General features: G+C 43.1%; 1 protein-coding gene across 4 annotated transcripts in view; it reads right to left on the bottom strand.

The window, feature by feature from the left end:
- LOC124722488 (serine-rich adhesin for platelets-like) overlaps window positions 1-20,205 on the bottom strand; it is a 365,160-nt gene extending 344,955 nt beyond the window's left edge. For all 4 annotated transcript variants that reach the window (XR_007006449.1, XR_007006450.1, XM_047247643.1 and 1 more), the window contains exon 1: window positions 20,041-20,205. The gene's annotated coding sequence lies outside the window, so the exon portion shown is untranslated. The remainder of the gene's footprint in view (window positions 1-20,040) is intronic.
- Between the last annotated feature and the right edge of the window lie 796 nt (window positions 20,206-21,001).

Genomic DNA, 21,001 nt, shown 5'->3' with positions numbered 1-21,001 from the left:
GTAAGGCGAAATGAACACATGTAGGGTGGTTGTCTTGACCACCAAGACAAACAAATGCAAAGAAAGTGTGACATAGTTAAAATGGAGGGTGGCGACCTCAGAGAGAATGCTAAAAGCTCACCCTTAGATGGTACGATAAACCCCCTCACCCTTCACGAATAGAACGTAAAATTAAATCTGCTGTTGAGGCATTGTCGCCCAACACCGAAGGTAAGGTGCTGGGAAAGTTAAAAGTCCGCCGCAGAGCGGCTAAAAGTGGACAGTCCAGCAAGACGTGGACAACAGTCATATGTGAGCCACAGTGACACCGAGGTAGGTCTTCGCGATGGAGGAGTGGCCATGTGTTAGCCACGTATGGCCAATGCGGAGCCGGCAGAGAACCACAGAGTCCCTGCGAGAGGCCCGCATGGAGGTCTTCCACACATTCGTAGTCTCTTTAATGACACGCTGTATGTTGTGCATACTGTTTTGATACTCCGTCTCCCAAACACGAAAAACCTTGCGGAGTAAGACAGAACGCAGGTCAGTTTCAGAGATACCCATCTCCAGGAGCGGTTTCCGCGTAGCCTGTTTGGCCAGCCTCTCAGCAAGTTCGTTGCCTGGGTTTCCGACGTTCTGGGGTCCATACAAACACCACTGAACGACTGGGCCGTTCCAGGGCAGAGATGGACTCCTGGATGTTCGCTACCAAAGGATGGAGACGGTAGCACTGGTCGATAGCTTAAGCTGCTCAGGGAGTCAGGACAGAGAAGAAACGACTCACCAGAACAGGAACTGATGTACTGAAGTGCACGAGATATGGCCACAAGCTCTGTAGTGAATACACTGCAGCCAGCGGACAAGAAATGCTGTTCAATACGGCCTCTGTGGACACAGGCTAAGCCAACATTACCATCAGTCATCAAGCCGTCGGTATAAACAACTTCAGAGCCCCGGAACACGTCAAGAATCGAGAGGAAGTGACAGCGGAGAGCGGCAGGGTTAATGGAACCCTTAGGGCCATCCAAAAGGTCCAGATGAAGCTTCGGCCGAGGTGCACACCATGGAGGTGTACGTGAATGGACCTCAAGTAGAGGTACTAAAGGGAATGACCCCAGTTCGGAGAGAAGGGATCGCACGCGAACCGCAAACGTGAGCCCTGACCTGGGCCGCTGATGCGGGAGATGAACCGCCGCGAGTGGGAAAAGGAGACGGTAAGTCGGATACTCAGGAGAATTACGAATGTGTGCAACATAAATGGCGAGCAGTTGTGCACGCTTCTACCAGGACACTGGTCACCGGACTTGTTCTAAAAGCTCCCGCCGCTAGGCTAACGCCACAGTGGTGCACTGGGTCGAGGAAACGCAACGCTGAGGGTGCCGCCGAACCGTAAACTACACTCCCATAGTCAGGGCGTGCAGTGAATGATAGTGCCATCTGATAGTGCGAAAAGCTGGGGGGTAATTCTCCGACGCAGAGGCTCGAGCAAAGAGCTCAGCGAAGTGCTCGGCAATTGCGTTTGCGTCGGTAGATAACACGCCATTTATGGTATCACCAGGAGCACCTGTTGGGGTCTGGTACCCGAAAAGACGTTTGATCTTTGCCAGACTTAGGAAGTTGACGTATGGCACCCAATGGTCGAGACATATCACTCCCCACACTCTTGATTCTGTCGTTTGATAAGTTGGCGGGCACGGAGCCGTTTAAAGGCTATGGGAGCTCCAGGGAAGAGTGCCGCTTATGCCGCTCTAGAGCTCGCCGGCGCTCCTTAATTACTTCAGCGTCTTCCGGCGACCACCAAGGGACTGCCTTTCGCCGGAGGCACCCTAAAGGCCGAGGGATCGTGTTTTCTGCCACAGAAACGATTGTTGTAGTCACCACCTCAACCATAACATCGATGTTCCCGTATGGGGGAGATTCAACGGTGACAGCAGAGGTGAAAGTTTCACAGTCCACCTTGTTTAAAGCCCATCTGGGCAGGCGTCCATGGGCCTGACGCCTGGGGAGTGACAGGAAGATGGGGAAGTGGTCACTACCACACAGCTAGTCATATGCTCTCCAGTGGATAGATGGAAGAGGTCCTGGGCTGCAAATTGATAAATCAATGGCCGAGTAGCTACCATGAGCCACACTGATGTGTGTGGCTGCCTCAGTATTTACGAGGCAGAGGTCGAACTGAGACAGTAAAGCTTCGACATATCTGCCTCGGCCAGTAAGCACAGTGCCGTCCCACAAGGGATTGGCGTTAAAATATCCCAAAAGTAGGAAAGGTTTAGGGAGTTGATCAATCAGTGCAGTTAATACATTCAGGGATACTGCACCATCTGGAGGAAGATATACACTGCAGACAGTTATTTCCTGCGTCGTCCTTATTCTGACAGCCACAGTTTCAAGAGGGTTTGAAGGGACACAGTTTCGATACAGACTCTCGATTACAGTTCCCGTAGCATCCCTTGTAGCCGCCGAGAGGATGGGTCCGCATTGCCTGGTGGGCAATGCAGAAATCAGGTGTAAAGCTTAACAGTTGCCGTAGCTCAGCCAGGCGGTGGAAAATAACCGCCGCAATTCCACCGGAGGATGACATCATCGTGAGACTGGGAAGGCCTGGAACAGTCAGTCAATCTACACCTCAGGGTCACCTGCTGCCACCGACTTTTTGCCTGAGCAGTCTATATGCATTGTGTCTGAGGATCCGGCGAGATTTACGTCCTCAGCGGACGCCAGAATCTTCACCTCATCCGCAGACGCAGAGCTTGTAGGTAGCGGTGGTGTGGGTGCCACCGCAATTCCCTTGGTCTTGGGGACATTCTTTTTGGATTTCTCTCACTGATTATAAAATGGTGACTTTCCAAAAAGTCTGCAGTTCGAATATTGATCATTAAATGCACTATTTTTGTATATATGAAACACAGTGATGGGCGAAAACATTATGACCACTAGTTTAATAACGTATTGGTCCACCTTTGGAACGCAATATAGCAGCGATTACTCGTAACATGGACACAGGTCACGAAATTACCGTAAATTACGGGCCGGTGGTTTGTGGATGCGGAGCTGGCGCCCGATACCGTTCCAGATGACTTGAGTGTGTAACAGTAACCCCAGAGATTTGGCAACAATTTCCACTTCTTCTTGTTCGGGGTAGGCTAGACCGTTTCCACCGTGATAGCGGTGGCCTTCATCCGCTGCTGGACCACATCCCAAAATTTTCGATGATTTCCGTCAGGTTCCGCGGATCGAAGCTTTTCATCCCAGATGCGGACTCAATGCTCGTGCAACTCATTCTTGACAATGGACTCAAGTCGCCTCATCATTCTCCGATCAGAAGAGTCCCGAAATCGCTGTCACTGTCGTCGAGTCCTGCATTTGGCATACTGACGACAATCTCTGGGGGCAGGTCCCTAGCGTGAACTTCAGTCACTAACCCTGCACTACTGTCGCGATCACACGTATGGAGGACTTGTATAAAATATTCGATTGCCGAGTCGTCCTCTTTTTCAGTACGAATGTGAGAGAGTCCTCTTCGTATTGCTCCAACAAACTATTGTAAACTCCCAATTCATGGCTTTGCCAACCTTTAAACTGGCATGATCCGTGGCATGGTCGGAGCTTAGCTCAGGATGTACAAAAGCTGCAGCCCGAAAAGCCAAGTTTTTTCACATGTTATATGTTCACAATACCTGCTCTATATTGTGAAATGTGAGGAATGTGAGTCGGCTCGCCAAGAGCCACGATATCAATAACAGCGAGTCGCTCAGCACACCGACACTGTCTCCCGCCACTCGGGCTTACATTTCGCGTTAGGTCCCCGGCTACAACATAGCTGAACACAACCATACATTGTCAGTGCGGTTTCTGGATTTCCCCCTCCTCGTGCACTTACCGCTTACTAACGCGGGCAAAGTTACACACATTGGAAACGGCGGCTAGAGAAACTGTAAAAAACAGCAGGAAAAGCCCTTGAGGCAGCCCCTAAGGCTCCATACGTTAGTTGAAACGAGATCGATTGAGTTCAATGTTCCTATTCTCTTCATCTTATTGAATGACGGAAACATCTGTAAATATATAACGTGGCAAATATGTTATCTCGGTCGTCGGATTCTGAGAGAATGAGAGTATTATGCGGGAATGATACGGAGCTTCCCAAATTACCTCAACCGAACGCCTAAACTTCATATAAACTTTAAACATCAAAACATTACTAAAACCAGACACAATTTACCGATTTACTGGATGAACTGAAAATTGAAATCCAGCACTACAAGAAACCTGGCACAGAGATGAAAATAATTTTGTATCAGGAAATTACAGGTTCTATAACGGACTGACAACAACGTAGACTTCTAAAGAAACTACCACCATTTGGTACTTGATTTCTAGTCAGTAAACAATTCATTGCTACGTTTCACATCTCCTACCGAAAGAATTTCAGTCCTCTAGACCGTATCAGGAAACAAGGCGACAGGTCAATCAATGTTCAGGCCTCCACAAACAAGTATAAGCTAAAAAAACCTAGAAAAATCTAATAACTTTTGGAAACTCCTAGCATAAGTAACGAAACTAGTTGTAATACACCACGTCAAATTTTGGCAAAAAGGAAATGTAGGAGAGCATTTGGATTACATCTAGCAGCACAGGCGTCGAGCCGGCTGGGGTGGCCGAGCGATTCTAGGCGCTACAGTCTGGAACCACGCGACCGCTACGGTCGCAGGTTCGAATGTTCTTAGGTTAGTAAGGTTTAAGTAGTTCTAAGTTCTAGGGGACTAATGACCCTAGAAGTTAAGTCCCATAGTGCTCAGAGCCATTTGAACCATTTGAACCAGGCGTCGATGTGAGGACAATGGGAGGGGAGGGTGGGAGTGGGGGATAGAAAAGGGCACTTGAGATTTAGTCTGCTGTCAGTCAAAAGCGCGGCAGTGGCGAATCTAGTGTCAAGGTACTTTTTAAAAAAAGTTTTTTTAGACATCTAGTACAAGTAATAACGAAAACGGATAACAGTGTAAATCTTAAGTGCACTGAACAGTCAAACCATTATGACCATAGCCCACCGCTCCTGGTGCGTTGCGGGAACGTGACACGGTACGGAAAGTATATAAGTGGTTCAAAGACGGATGGGGAATCATTCTAGCTACGACACGTGCCGCAAATGGGGAAATCTACTGACATAAGCGACTTTGACAAATGTATTATTAGTATCGTCAGAGCCTGTAAACGAATATCTCGAAAACGGCGTAGCTGGTTGAATGTTCACGTGCTACTGCAATGAACATATATGAAAAGTGGTAGAATGACTGTGAAAGTACCACTGGGCGATAAGTGGTTGGACGTCCACGACTCTTCACAGAAGGAGGGATTTTGAGGCTTGCCTGCCCTGTAAAGCAGGATGCGACCTGTTGCATCTCTGCCCAAAGAGCACAATGCTGGTGCACGCGTGTTTTGGAGCACACCGTTCATCGTAGATTGTTGAATATGGTCCGCAGCAGAGCACCCCTACGTGTTCACATGTTGACATCGTCGATTACGATTGCATTGGGCACAGGGTCATCGGGATACGATCGTCGATCAATGGAAAAGTGTCCGCTCTTCGAGTGAATCACATTTTTGCTACACTAGGTCGCTGGTCGTCTCCACAAATGCCGTCATCCATGACACCGGGGTGAACGGCGGCTCGAAAGTGCAGCGCGCCAAGGACGCAGGCTGGTGGAAACAGTATTATGCTTTGGGGGACATCCTGCTGCGCTAGCATGGGACATGGGGTAATAATCGAAGACACGCTGACAGCTATGGACCCCCTACACCCCTTCACATGCTTGATGTCTTCACCGCCGGCGAAGATATCTTCCAGCAGGATAATTATCGGTGTCTCAAAGCCCGAACTATGCTACAGTGGTTTGAGGAGCATGATGGTGTACTCACGTTGACGTCTTGGCCAGGAAATTCTCTTGATGCGAATCCAGTCGAACCCGTTTGGGTTACTATCGGACGTCATCGCTCCGCACACAAATCAGCTGTATAAGGAAATTACATGACTTGTGTGTGGACATTTGGTGCGACATGCCTCCACAAACCAACAAACAATATGTCGAATCTATGACACGCAAATCGGTGACGTATTGCGTTCCAAAGACGGACCAACAAGTTATTAAGCAGGTGCTCAAAATGTTTCGGCTCGTCAGTATATACTGTTGGAAAATTATATTGGTGAGGAAATCACATCTTTCTCACCTATTGGGGCAGAATAGTCCTCTGCGCTTTGGAGAACGACAAACGCATGCGCGAGCTTTCATTCTCGATTTAACTTTCTTTGAATCCAGTCACTCTAACATTTACATTTTTATAATTTGGCTGAACAGTGCCGGGTGTGGTTCCTTACTAAAAACGGACAGTAAAATCAGAGAGAGACAAATATTCATCCAGAAAAAAATTGCGCAATTGCGAAATGGTGAACTGACAGTTTGCACTTTTTGAAGTATGTTTCATACAAAATTTAAACGTTTTCTTTAATTTCAGAATATTTTCTGAATGTAAGTATTAGCAACTGAAGCTCGTTGTCATACACTTTATTCCGCCACCTTTCTTTCAGTCTCGAAATGTAAGAGAACGTGTTACGGTTTTGTACATTGTTGTAAAATGTGATAAAATTGCTACACTTGTCTGTGGCTTACTGATGACCAAGTGGAAAATACGATTCTGCAGGTTAGACGGCAGGTTCATGTACTGGTGGACAGGACGGCTTTTGCCGAGATGCGGAGTTCCTGTCCTGAGCAGGTATAAGTTGCAGAGTTCCTGTGAACCGGAACCGAACACCAAGCCGCCCCCCCCCCCCCCCCCCTTCTCAACATTCCAACCGTGATTCTGCGCGCGGCCTTTTCATACATACAGGGTGTTCGGAAATTTCCGTCACAAACTTCTACAACATTTAGAGGGGAGTGAGTACACAATAATTTCAATAGGATTCAAAGTCCGTAAATGTAAGGTTTTCGTTCTATGACGGTTTCAGTTCAGATGTTCACCTCATCCACTTCTGCTTCGGGAATTTAATTTGGCGCAGCGCAGTACGATTACTAGCTAATCATTCGAAAGGCACCATAACGAAACATCCACTTATCACTTACGCACATTCTTTTGTATTAACACAAACATTGCATGGTTAAGTGCTACATGGTTGTTTCGTTATGTTTCCTTTCGAATTGGTACATCATAATTGTACTGCGTCACAAGTAATTCAATTCCTCAAGCGGAAGTGGATGAGTTAAACATCTTAATTGAAACCATCACAGAACGGAAACGGCACGTTTCTGGACATGCCATCCTATTCAAAATATTATGTACTCACCCCCCTCTGCAAGTTCTAGACGTTTGTGACGGTAATTACCGAACACTGTATTTGCTGCAGCACTTCCTCGCTGTAATGATGTCCACCAACTCTCTGGGATATAATAAGTTCATTTGTGTCACCTATAAAATTTAGTTCTCATGACGTTGTAAGTCTCGAAACCGACCAAGTCACTTGTATAAAAAATGACAATTTTGTAGCACCCTTTTAGATAAATTTCTGCGGACGCCCATGCCAAGCACGTAAAAGAACATGCAAAATGTGGAAAAAATTATTGATATGTCTATTCTTTTGTCTAAAGCACATGTCAACACATTTACTGGTGCTCTCTAACCACCATTAAGAATAATTTGGAATAGATCATATGAAAGTTACCATACGCAACCAAAAAGAAATATATATATATATATATATATATATATATATATATATATATTTCAGATCATCGGCTGCGAAGGGTAGTCAAAGTTTTAATTACCACCTCGCAAAAATAAAGTTACGTAATTAATTGTTTGTTTACAGGTACAAATCTGCAGCCTTGGTACACACTGAAACCTTCGAGCCACAAAACCGTAGCACGAAGCTAGAGGAGCGAAAAGAAAATGGAGCAGCCCTTTGGTAAAGTGGTGTGTCGTGCGGTAATCCGTTTTCTGCATTTGATGGAGAACAACGCTGCAACCACCCGTGCTAAGTTGGTGGAAGACACGGTGAAAACGTGCCGTGAATTGGGACGATGGGCAGGTGGCACAGACGCTTCTAGTGTAGTTAAACAAGCCTTAATGACGACGAATGAAGTGGCAGACTGTCCCTTTGTTGAGAACCGGAAATCTCAAGAGGAATGGAGGCCCTGGTGCTCAAACACCGGCTATCATAGTTGAGGCGATGGTGGGTAAAAATGTGAAAAATCAGTCACAAATCAGTTTTCAGTATCTTACACTACATTTTGAACATGACAAAGGTCGCCGCCAGCTGGATTCCACGACTGCCCGAACAGAGGCAGCGGCGGAAATGTTGCAGCTCCGTCACTCCAAACCAGAGGCCATCGTTAGCTACCTAATCACCGTGGACGAGTGCTCAATGTAGCAAAATGATCCCGAGAGAAAGAGGCAAAGCAAGTAGTGCAAACATGTGGATTCACCAGCGCCGAAAAAGGTGAAGATCCAACAGTCATCGGCAAAGGTGACGTTGAGCTTTCTTGGTGCTGTCGTGGTGTAGCGCTGATTCATGCTCGTACGGGGCAAACCGTCTAAGGGACGTACTACAAGAATAACCTGACGAGGTTACGGGATACTGTCCAGGCGGAGCATCGCAGGAAACTATTGAATGTGGTGTTCTTGCTGCACAACACGCCAACTCACTCTGCACAATACACAGTCACACCCGTTGCTTTAGGCTACAAATTTTGCCTTATGCGTCCCCCCCCCCCTTTTATTCTCTTGGAATGGCACTCAGTGACTTCTACAGCCAAGGTAGCTGCCAAGTCATCCATCATTGGGAAAACAGTGTCGTACTGAAGGATGTCTATTAGAGTTTAGCACTACCGTAGAGTGTAGATCAGTTTCGTCAAACTATTTTTGGTTGAAGAGTCAATACTGACATTGTGCGGCGGCACCTCGGGCCGCATATGTCGTAACGTACAAAAATTAGTACGTTGTGAGCACCCAACACACTAGTCAAGTAAGGCCTTGATAAGTTGACCGCAGGCCACCAAGTACTGAACGTAAAAAGTTGGCACCATTCGGAACAATTCGTGTTCACTGGTCTGTTTCAGATTACTACCATCCTCAGCGATCCCAAAAGTTGTGACACTAAGTAAAGGCCTGACGAAGTGCTGTGTTGTCTGCGTGAGCGGATGATTAATTGATTAATAACAGTGCTTATATTTAAATTCATTATGCAATATGAGACATAATCAGAAATATTCACTAAATGTCTTGAATGTAATTTTTCTTGTTACGGCGTAAAGTCAGCACCAACAAGCCAGTCGGCAACGACAGGGGAGAGAAGGCTGTGAGAAGAAGTCAATCGCACGCTGACCGACCTCCTTTCCAGGACGACAACGCGGCAGCAGCGGCCTCTAGGTGAAGAGGAAATAAGCGCTGCGCTCTACTGGTGGGACCCATTTCTCAGCCACTTCGTTAGGAATCTCTCTGTAGCACAGACTTTTATTTGTCTATTCTGAAGAAGACTGATTATTTCATATGTCGTCCCTTGCTTGCGACACATCCTTCAAAGTTAAGTATTGTATTGTTTTGTTGGAATAAAACTCATTAATACGAGTTGTTTAATTGATTGTCTAGCGAACCGAGCATGCAGGCTTCTGAGACACAACATTTCTTATACCCATTACGTTGTATTACAAGAGCCGTAATTTGATTTTATATTCGTAGTTGCAAATAAAAATTTGATTCCGCGATGATGCTACAAACTTTCAGGCATGAGCAGAGGGGTAGATCCATCAATTTGAGGTAAGAAACCTTGGTCCGGAAACGAAGTCGAAAGTCACAAGTGATAGTTGTTCTGATGCCTATTACAGTGTAATAGGTGTACCGGTATTATTGTTGTTAAGATTGTTGGGTATGCAACGTTTAGAGGTGGTAGTATGGACCAAAACAAGAACAAAATGTTCAGCAAACATGGGCTCTAAACCGCAGGACTTAAGAGCTTCTGCGCAACACATCTTTTCTACTGAACAACTGACCATAGATCTAAGGGTATACGTTTAGAGCCCATGTTTATTAGACATTTCTTTTCTTATTGTTCTCCCATACTAACACTACTGAAAGTTGTCCACCCTACAATCTTACATGGGAACCTCCCCATCGCACCCCCCTCAGATTTAGTTATAAGTTGGCATAGTGGATAGGCCTTGAAAAACTGAACACAAGTCAATCGAGAAAACAGGAAGAAGTTATGTGGAACTATGAAAAAAATAAGCAAAATATACAAACTCAGTAGTCCATGCGCAAGATAGGCAACATTGAGGATAATGCGAGCTCAGGAGCGCCGCGGTCCCGTGGTTAGCGTGAGCATCTGCGGAACTAAAGATCCTTGGTTCAAGTCTTCTGTCGAATGAAAATTTTAATTTTTTTATTTTCAGACAATTATCAAAGTTCAGGCACTCACACATAATCAACTTCGCTCTCCAAAATTCCAGGACGTGTTCAGATTTACTTGGACATATGCAGGATTTAACGGTCTGCACACGGAAAAATTTGAAAACGTTAAAAACATGTTTTAACAGAGCACAGGGAAAACTGTGCGACTGTGAAACTGTTGCATTCATTTGTTGCAGTTTATGTGACCAACTCTTTTGTTTTCATCACTTTTTTCGGAGTGTTTATCACATCCACAAGAAACCCTAAATCGGGCAAGGCAGAAGAATCTTTTTACCCATTCGCCAAGTGTACAAGTTAGGTGGGTCGACAACATATTCCTGTCATGTGACGCACATGCCATCACCAGTGTCGTATAGAATATATCAGACGTGTTTTCCTGTGGAGGATTCGGTTGACCTATGACCTTGCAATCAAATGTTTTCGGTCCCCATAGGAGAGGCACGTCCTTTCGTCTACTAATCGCACGGTTTTGCGGTGCGGTCGCAGAACACAGACACTAAACTTATTACAGTGAACAGAGACGTCAATGAACGAACGGACAGATCATTACTTTGCCAAAAAAAGATAGTAAACTTTTCAGTCGAGAGAAGACTTGAACCGAGGACCTCTCGTTCCGCAGCTGCTCACGCTAACCACGGGACCACGGCGCTCCTGAGCTCACACTCTCCTTGATGTTGCCCATCTTGCGCATGGACTACTCAGTTTGTATATTTTGCTTTTTTTTTCATAGTTCCACACAACTTCTTCCTGTTTTCTCGATTGATCTGTGTTCAGTTTTTCAAGGCCTATCCACTGTACCAACTTATAACTAAATCTGAGGGGGGTGCGATGGGGAGGTTCCCTTGTAAGTAACAACAGTCGTGGTAAATGTATTCCACTGTGAGAGGTATCAGAGCGATTTTCGCTTATAGCTGTCGACTCGATCGTTTCCGGACAAGGGTCCCTTACGCCAGATTGATACGATTACCCTTCTCCATCATCAATGAAAGTTCGTAATACCATCACGGAAACGTCCTGTGTGTACCGCATTTGAGATGACCGTCTTTATAGTGTCCATTCAGGAATCCATGTTATTTCCGTTTCAAATTTATACGTTGTTACACTGAAAAACCATTGAAATTGGAACACCAGCTTAATATCGTGCAGGACCCCCGCGAGCACGCAAAAGTGCCGTAACATGACGTGCCATGGGTTCGACTAATGTCTGAAGTAGTGTTGGACAGAATTGGCCCCATCAATCCCGCAGGGCTGTCCATAAATCGAAAGATTACGAGGGGCTGGAGAGCTCTTCTGAACAGCACGTCGCAAGGCTGTTGATGGCACAGCATTGAAATCAGCAGCATTTTGCGGAAGGGTTGCACTTCTGTCACGCTGAACGATTCTACATCTACGGTACATCTACATGGATACTTTGCAAATCACATTTAAGCGCCTGGCAGAGGGTTCATCGAACCACCTTCACAATTCTCTATTATTCCAATCTCGTAGAGCGAGCGGAAAGAATGAACACGTATATCTTTCCGTACGAGCTCTGATTTCCCTTATTTTATCGTGGTGATCGTTCCTCCATATGTAGATCGGTGTCAAAAAAATATTTTCGTATTCGGAGGAGAAAGTCGATAATTGGAATTTCGTGAGAAGATTCCGTCGCAACGAAAAACTCCTTTCTTTTAATGATGTCCAGCCCAAATCCTGTATCATTTCTGTGAAACTCTCTCCCATATTTCGCGATAATACAAAAAGTGCTGCCTTTCTTTGAACTTTTTCGATGTCCTCCGTCAGTCCTACCTGGTAAGGATCCCACACCGCGCAGCAGTATTCTAAAAGAGGACGGACAAGCGTAGTGTAGGCAGTCTCCATAGTAGGTCTGTTACATTTTCTAAGTGTCCTGTCAATAAAACGCAGTCTTTGGTTAGCCTTCCCCACAACATTTTCTGTGTGTTCCTTCCAATTTATGTTGTTCGTAATTGTAATACCTAGGTAATTCGTTGAATTTACGGCTTTTAGATAAGAATGATTTATCGTGTAACCGAAGTTTAACGAGTTCCTTTTAGCACTCATGTGGATGACCTCACACTTTTCGTTATTTAGGGTCAACTGCCACTTTTCGCACCATTCAGATATCTTTTCTAAATCGTTTTGAGTTTGTTTTGATCTTCTGATGACTTTACTAGTCGATAAACGACAGCGTCATCTGCAAACAACCGAAGACGGCTGCTCATATTGTCCCCCAAATCGTTTATATAAATAACGAACAGCAAAGGGTCTGTAACACTACCTTGGGGAACGCCAGAAATCACTTCTGTTTTACTCGATGACTTTCTGTCAATTACTGCGAACTGTGGCCTCTCTGACAGGAAATCACAAATCCAATTACATAACTGAGACGATATTCCATAAGCACGCAATTTCACTATGAGCCGCTTGTGTGGCACAGTGTCAAAAGCCTTCCGGAAATCCAGAAATACGGAATCGATCTGAAATCCCTTGTCAATATCACTCAACACTTCATGTGAATAAAGAGCTAGCTGTGTTTCACAGGTACGATGTTTTCTAAACCCATGTTGACTGTGTGTCAATAGACCGTTTTCTTCGAGGTAATACATAATGTTCCAACAGAGTATATGTTCTAAAATCCTGCTGCATGTCGACGTTGACGATATGGGCCTGTAATTTAGTGGATTACCCGTACTAAATTTCTTGAATATTATTGGTGTGTTCTGTGCAACTTTCCAGTCGTTGGGTGCTGATCTTTCTTCGAGCGAACGGTTTTATATGATTGTTAAGTATGGAGGTAATGCATCAGCATACTCCGAAAGGAACCTAATTGGTATACCGTCTGAACCAGAAGACTTGCTTTTATTAAGTGATTTAAGTTCTTCACTACTCCGAGGATATTAACTTTTACGTTACTCATGTTGGCAGCTGTTCTCGAGTCGAATTCTGGAATATTTACTTCGTCTTCTTTTGTGAAGGCATTTCGGAAGGCTGTGTTTAGTAACTCTGCTTTGGCAGCACTGTCTTTGATAGTATCTCCATTGCTATCGCGCAGAGGAGGCATTGATTGTTTCTTGCCGCTAACGTACTTCACATACGACCAGAATCTATTTGGATTTTCTGCCAGGTTTCGAGACAAAGTTTCGTTGTGGAAACTGTTATAAGCATCTCGCATTAAAGCCTACGCTAAACTTCGAGCTCCTGTAAAAGATCGCCAATGTCGGGGATTTTGCGTCTGCTTGAATTTGGCATGATTGTTTCGTTGTTTCTGCAGCAGTGTTCTAACCCGTTTTGCGTACCAAGGAGGATCAACTCCGTCGTTTGTTAATTTATTTTGTATAAATCTCTCAATTGCTGACTATACTATTTCTTTGAATTTAAGGCACATCTGGTCTGCACTTATATTATTAATTTGGAATGAGTGGAGATTGTCTCTCAGGAAGGGGTCAAATGAATTTTTATCTGCTTTTTTGAATAGGTATGTTTTTCGCTTATTTTTCGAGGATTTGGGCTCATGAACTAACTGCTCGAAATAATTTTCAGAGAATGCGTTTAGAAAAATTTCGGATGACATTTTCTGCGTACCTCTGGAATTGAACATGTATTTTCGCCAACATATCGAGGGTAAATTAAAGTCACCACCAACTATTATCGTATGAGCCGGGTACGTGTTTGAAATCAAGTTTTCTTTGAACCTTTCAGCAACTGTATCATCTGAATTGGGAGGTCGGTAAAACGATCCAATTATTATTTTATTCCGGTTGCCAACAATGACCTCATCAATCGTCGTTGGTCCCGTTCTTGCAGGTACTTTTTCCGGCCGCAGCGATGTCGGAGATTTGATGTTTTATCGGATTCCTGATATTCACGTTACACTCGTGTAATGGTCTACGGGAAAATCCCCATCTCATCGACACCTCGCAGACGCTGTGCCCAATCGCTCGTGCGCCGACTATGACATCACGTCCAAACTTACTTAAACCTTGATAACTTGTCATTGTAGCAGCAGAAACTGATTTAACGACTGCGCCAGACAATTGTCTTATATTGGCGTTGGCAACCGCAGCACCGTATTCTGCCTGTTTACGTATCTCTGTATTTGAATACGCACACCTATACCAGTTTCTTTGGCGCTTCAGTGTGACTAATCAGTACTGGAACACAAAGACTACAACATTTCCGCTCTCATCCTACAACCCCGCAGTGGCCGCGTTACCCCGATGTCGCTGAGGCAAGCGGGCGAATTCACCAACGGCAAATAAAATTAAGGTCATCCTAAAATATTAATGTTTTTAAGTAGTCTTGTTTGTTACTGAGCCGGAGAAACACTCTCTTAAGAAGCTCTTAACTGAAGTTGACGTTTTTTTCAAATGGTTCAAATGGCTCTGAGCACTATGGGACTTAACATCTGTGGTCATCAGTCCCCTAGAACTTAGAACTACTTAAACCTAATTAACCTAAGGACATCACACACATCCATGCCCGAGGCAGGATTCGAACCTGCGGCCGTAGCAGTCCCGCGGTTCCGGACTGAGCGCCTAGAACCGCTAGACCGCGGCCGGCTGACTTTTTTTTTTATTTTTTATTTTTTTTTATTCGGCTATTAGATGCTACGTGTATATTACTGTAAAATGCGACTGATTACCTTGGGCTTTACAAATACATGATTCGGGCTGCACTTTGGGGACCAGTGCCGTAGAGAATCGTAAGTAAGCGTCCACTACGGTAGTATTCCTACTAGTCTTACTGATTACCTTAGAAACCGAAAGCGGTGAACCGTCTAGAAATTGATTAAGAACATATAAAGGGCCGCGTAACCTACCCAACATTTTTGTTCTACATAATTACCCTCCTGTCCGTTACTTAAAAATAAACAGTACCTATAGCAAAACTGGAACTAGCCATGTTTTTTTAGAAAATGCTTGATTTGTGCCGTGAGACAAAGGGATGTTGTTTGTAGAAACAAAACAAAAAAATACAGATTTATTATAAAGTGGCACAACACGCAGTTTCCTCAAAAAACGTCAAAATTAAATAACCCAATATAGAAACATATCAAACATCGCTTCAATAATACGTCGAGCTTATATGTAACATGTTTCCGTTATTGATAAAAAAAATTCGCACTAATCAGTAATAGCTGGATACTCTTGCCTTTCATCATGATGAACGTTCTATTGAGTACAAAATAACAACAATAATTATATGCTGTCAGCTAATTTTTATTGCTTATAAAATGCAATTTATATTTTGTACGGAACCGAACGATATGCTGTTATAATTGCGTGCAAAACAAAAAGACAAAGAATACAACCGGTAGTCCTAGCATTTACTACGTTATTTATGTACTGCACCAAAACTACCGAACCGCAGTTTTGGTAGAGCGCAGCTCTAGCGTCTATGTAACGCCACCACAAATTTGATTTTTTTCGTAGTGATAATTAAAACTTCATGGTTACCCATACTACTTCCGTAATAGAAAAGATTGAGTCTAATGAATACAAAATGACATCAATCAGAACAGCAAGAACTGAGGCCTAAAGTCCTTCAACTAAAAATTAGCCTCCCTGACATTGCGTGACCGGGATGACTTCTCAAAAGAAAACGTCAGTATTTGGGTGACATGTGACAGAGTGAAAGATAAAAGACTGAAAACGAGGTTATCCTGGAACACACTCAAATCTGAAATCAATTGGCAGTAATTCCCTTTAAAAAAAATCGTCTTAAGCTTCAGAGGAGAAATATGTACATACGATCACAAGAGACTAACATAAATTGATCAGAGCTTCACAACAAAGAACATCAAAGACTAAAAGGAATTTTATGGCGAAGCTCATAATTTTGAAGGGCCCAGCCTATGCCTCGGTTTCCGGATGAAACAGTGAGAACAAACAGCAAAGAAAACTGCGACTCCTCGCAACAAGCTACTTTCAAATTTTGCTAATCAGTGGAAGTAAAAAATGGAGCAACAAAGCACCAGTAGAAGACAATAGTAATTGTGAAAATGTTGAAAAGAGATGATGGCAAAGTGGTTTAAAAACCTTGAGGTAATATTACAGCTGGCGAAATGAGAAAATAGCCTACAAAAAGAACAGAAATGAGCATAGATACGTTCACTCCACAAGAAAGAAAAATCAGATATGAACTACATAGCAATCTCCCTAAACTCTGTTGGCTACAACATCCTCTCTAGCGATCTTAACAGGTTAGAACAGAAGCAACATATCACTCTATTACAGAACACCAGCCAAAATTACGAAAAAGCAGATTGCGTGTAGAACAAACCCGCAACCGTAAAACCATCTCTCAAATTTGAAAAACTAATCACATGTGTTGGCTTCATATTTGGTATCTAGACAGGCACTGTTTAACGCATTAACGGAATTTCACATTTTTTGGTTGTGATCAAAGCCTGACTGACAACATCAATCCCGAACTTTCCGCGGCATTCGCGATCACGACGGGGGAAGGAAGGGATTATCCATATAAAGTTTCATACTAGTCCGAGAATAAGTTATTAGCTCAAGTCAAAATCCCAGGGCAAACATGACTATTAGTCGATGTCTCCAAGAGAAAATGCCTAGCATCGGCTAATGATATGCCGCCGTCGACAATAACAGACAATAAAAAATTCAGGATCAAAACGTGAAAATAGTATCGGAATTAATAATGAATCAAAGGAAAAAATTTCAAGTTACAGATAAGTGATCACAGTTACAATAGGAAACGGCGATTACAACTTTATGGTCACTTAAGTAGAAAAAATAACATCACGGTATCACAGAAAATTACGAATTTAGCTATATCCGCGAAGAAGCACACCAACTGGTTAAAAGAATTTCATAATGATCTAAAGGAAACGGACATTCTTGAAGAAATGTTTCTAGACAGGACAAAATTTCGAACTAAAATCAGTAATCACAAACGAGGAGCGCCGGAACAAAAACCGATAAATCCGTATTTGCTGTTAATACAGAAAGTAACAAATAGTGATCTCTAAATGGCTCCACAAGCTATAAAACGAAGAAACACACCAGAAAACACTTGATGTCGCGTTGTGCTGAAAATTATTTTGTGGCAGCATGTATTCCGTATCGCCCCCATACAGCTCAAACTCGCGAATACAGCAAACATGGATATATAGGGGTTTGCTCCGGCGCTCTTCAAATATCCCGAAAAGCCTCTAGGCAAACTACATAATGTTCAGAAGAACAGAAGAAGAAACACAGGAAACAGGTGAAGAGATATTGTGAGGAAAAGTATTGCAAGATAAGTTCAATACGGGACAATAAATTTACAAAAGTTGCTTATTGATTTTGTTTTCATGAGTCAACATTTTAATCTCGGTAAGGTTTTCCGGAAACCAATATTCGGCAACCAAGCTACGATGTTCAATTGTAGGTACTCTTCACGGCCGCTTTCCACGCGTGATGTGTAGCAGCGACCGCTCAGGAGAGCAGGCACCACCAGAAGAAAGGGATACTGGTAAGCTTCGCGGCCTTGCCGATGGATGGCGGGTGCTGCTCAAAACCGCCTCTTGGCCCCCAAGCACCAGCCGTTTCGCACGTGCATCGTATAGCGGAACACCCCGCTGCTTTCAAAGCACACACTGGGTAACAATTTCAGATCAAGAATTTTTTGTATCTGAAGTGACAAATTTGGGACCGAACCGTGAGTACTACACCCACCCGATATGTCACAATCCTGTCCGAAACATGGCAAAAACTATTAGCAGAGAGATAAAACAAAAGGGTGAAACTATTGATGCTACATTACCGTATCACTGATATCCTTCGCTTGAAAGCCATATACAAAATTCCCATAGTAATTTAAAACGCATCAAGTGACTACACAATAGTGTCTTTGGTAATTAAACGTTATAAGTAAAATAAATGAAATGCCAGGACAAGCTCTGTAGACTATTTTTTCCAACGTTGTATCCCTGTACTTCCTTCTTACAAGGGTTTTCAAGGTTTGAACAACATATATAAGCCAATCAACAATTAACTGAGTACATACTGAAGTTATTGTATTATGATAAATTATAATGTTATGGTGTTTAAGCGACCGGTTACTGCTATGACCGCTAATAGTGAACAATATTTTCTTGTTTGCTCAGGTGCACTAACACAAAAAGCATATTGTGTAATTGTCATGACAATGACTGATACTTTAAGCATAATCCAGACGACAATGGTTATAATACAGAGTCTCACTTGCATATTGAAAAGTGGTTGCTTCACTTGAAAAACTGATACTAGACATCCGAAACCGGTCGTTTAAGACATTTCAGTGACCAGGTGAGATTGTATACGGCATACTACATTATGTCTACTTGCTATTCCTCCATGCCATTGCAAATATTACCAAAAACGGACAGAAAAACATAAACTCAGTGCCAGATGGGTTGGAAAATACATGAAAATATTAGTGTGCTATCCACAAGTCTTGGAAATTAACAAATTACATTATGACAATACATTCTTCTGTGAACAAAAACTAGTCCCAATAGAAAATGAATACCACTACAAGACGTCCAGATGTCACATATTTCATTGTATTCTCTCTCTCTCTCTCTCTCTCTCTCTCTCTCTCTCACACACACACACACTACCGATTTTTTCCAACAATCAGTAATATCTAAAATACTGAGACAGAAATCAAATGATACTGCCGTACACCACTGTAGCTTGGATGTGCGAGATACCTTAGGGGAGGTGGAAGTGTGACACTCTTGTTGTGTTTTTCAAATGCAATTCAAGAATCTCCCATGTAAGTTTACTCTATAACACAATGAATAGGCCACACGTTTCAGGTGATGAGAGGCTGACACTAATATGAATGGAGCATCAAACCAAATGTAAACTTAAACATCGTCAACGTCAGAAAGTCTCGTATGATTTCAACTGGGTGAAAATTAATGAAATCTATTCCCCAATTATAGGACCATGAGAAGTTTTAGCAGATGTTAAAGAAGCATACAGAATATATAACAGCAATATGTTTTTAAAGTGTGGTCGCCTTACATCCTGCTTATGAAAAATATTGTACGCCCATTATTCTAGTTACAATATGTCTCAGCTAACTGTACTAAAGTCTCCATCATGCTCACCACACATTGCTTTACAGCATTGGTTCATGACTGACATTGGTTATCCACTATAACAGCTGAGATCCTGATGTTGTGAATGCTCACATTCCCTGTCTTTTTAGTAATTTCCAGCAGATAAAACACACAGTATTAGGTACAATGGGCATTTCTTATCAAGTTTAAATCTTGCTATAGACCCTAAATCTGCTATAACTACATGCAACGTTCCTAAGACAACTTTGAATCATATGCACATTTCAAGCAGAAAAGCATGTAGTAAACATGCAAAATTACATTTGATACGGCATGTATTTTCTACTGATGGAATTTTCCGGCGGTACTGACAGCCTAAATTAATTAAAAAGCGTAAAGTATCCACTGTGACTGGGAACACCCATCAGCCAGAGTTAGCATTTGAAAGACGCCGTGTACATTACCGCAACTTTTGGCAGTGTAATACTCTCCATATTTCGTTTATTCATCAGCAATCCATACAAAAATTCGTTAACTATACTCACATGGATCATAAGGGCCATCATCGACGAACACTCCTTTCTATCGAACTATAGATATAACTGATACGATTTCCACTGAATTCATACGATTCAATCTGAACATTATTAAACAACGCGTAAATGAAACACAACGAAACGTAAACACAGCACAGACCACACAACGCACAGCCCACCTCTCCACCGCAGTTATCGACTCAATACACTTCCTCGGCGCACGCACAGTGCTGCTCCGCGCTGCCAACATAACACGGCATACACAAACTCCCTAATGGTAGTCTGAGTCTGCTGATGCAAACCGTAATTCGGCGCACCTAGTGTTTCCTTGGAAATCCATGATTTCCAGTATTGTTCCTCTATCCAAATAAGGTGTATTTGTTTTGTAATTGTAACTATTTCATTGCACCAAGTGAGGTAGGGACATATACATTGCTCCTATGTTCCTCATGGCACTATTGCTTAAGCTGTTCCTCGGCTTTCGGCAGCTGCAGCGGTGACAGGATCTCCGTGCCGTAGAAGACTTCCTAAATATGATTCACGAAGGCTTTCGACAGTCTCAGCCTTCTGACCGAGAAGAGTAACAGACATTTTAAAGATGATTTTTCTGTAGTCTGGTCCTTTACTAAAGCTCGGTGAACTATTCTATTCCAACTATAATAATGTCTTCAGTAAGGAGAACTACAATCATAATCTCAGATGGCGATACAGATTAATAAAATCAAGCCTAGCAAATCCACGATAGTTTGTATGTCTATTTCTCACAAAAGACAAAAGTTTCAGGAAGATTTCGTAAAGTCAACTGAAATAATGCGAATGCTACAGTACCGTATTTGTTACGTTAGTTACAGTTCAAAATTTAATTGAGGATGGATGCACTATTATTGAAAACGCAGTAAAAACACTGTTCTGGTCTGTAGGATAGTTAGTGCAAAATATTACGAGGCAGCTTTCACATCTGTGGACCTTT

The sequence above is a fragment of the Schistocerca piceifrons genome, chromosome X, assembly GCF_021461385.2.
Source record: "Schistocerca piceifrons isolate TAMUIC-IGC-003096 chromosome X, iqSchPice1.1, whole genome shotgun sequence".
NCBI classification, from domain to species: Eukaryota; Metazoa; Arthropoda; class Insecta; order Orthoptera; family Acrididae; genus Schistocerca; species Schistocerca piceifrons.
Note: the sequence above shows the minus strand (reverse complement) of the source record. Positions and strands in the feature narration are given on the sequence as shown.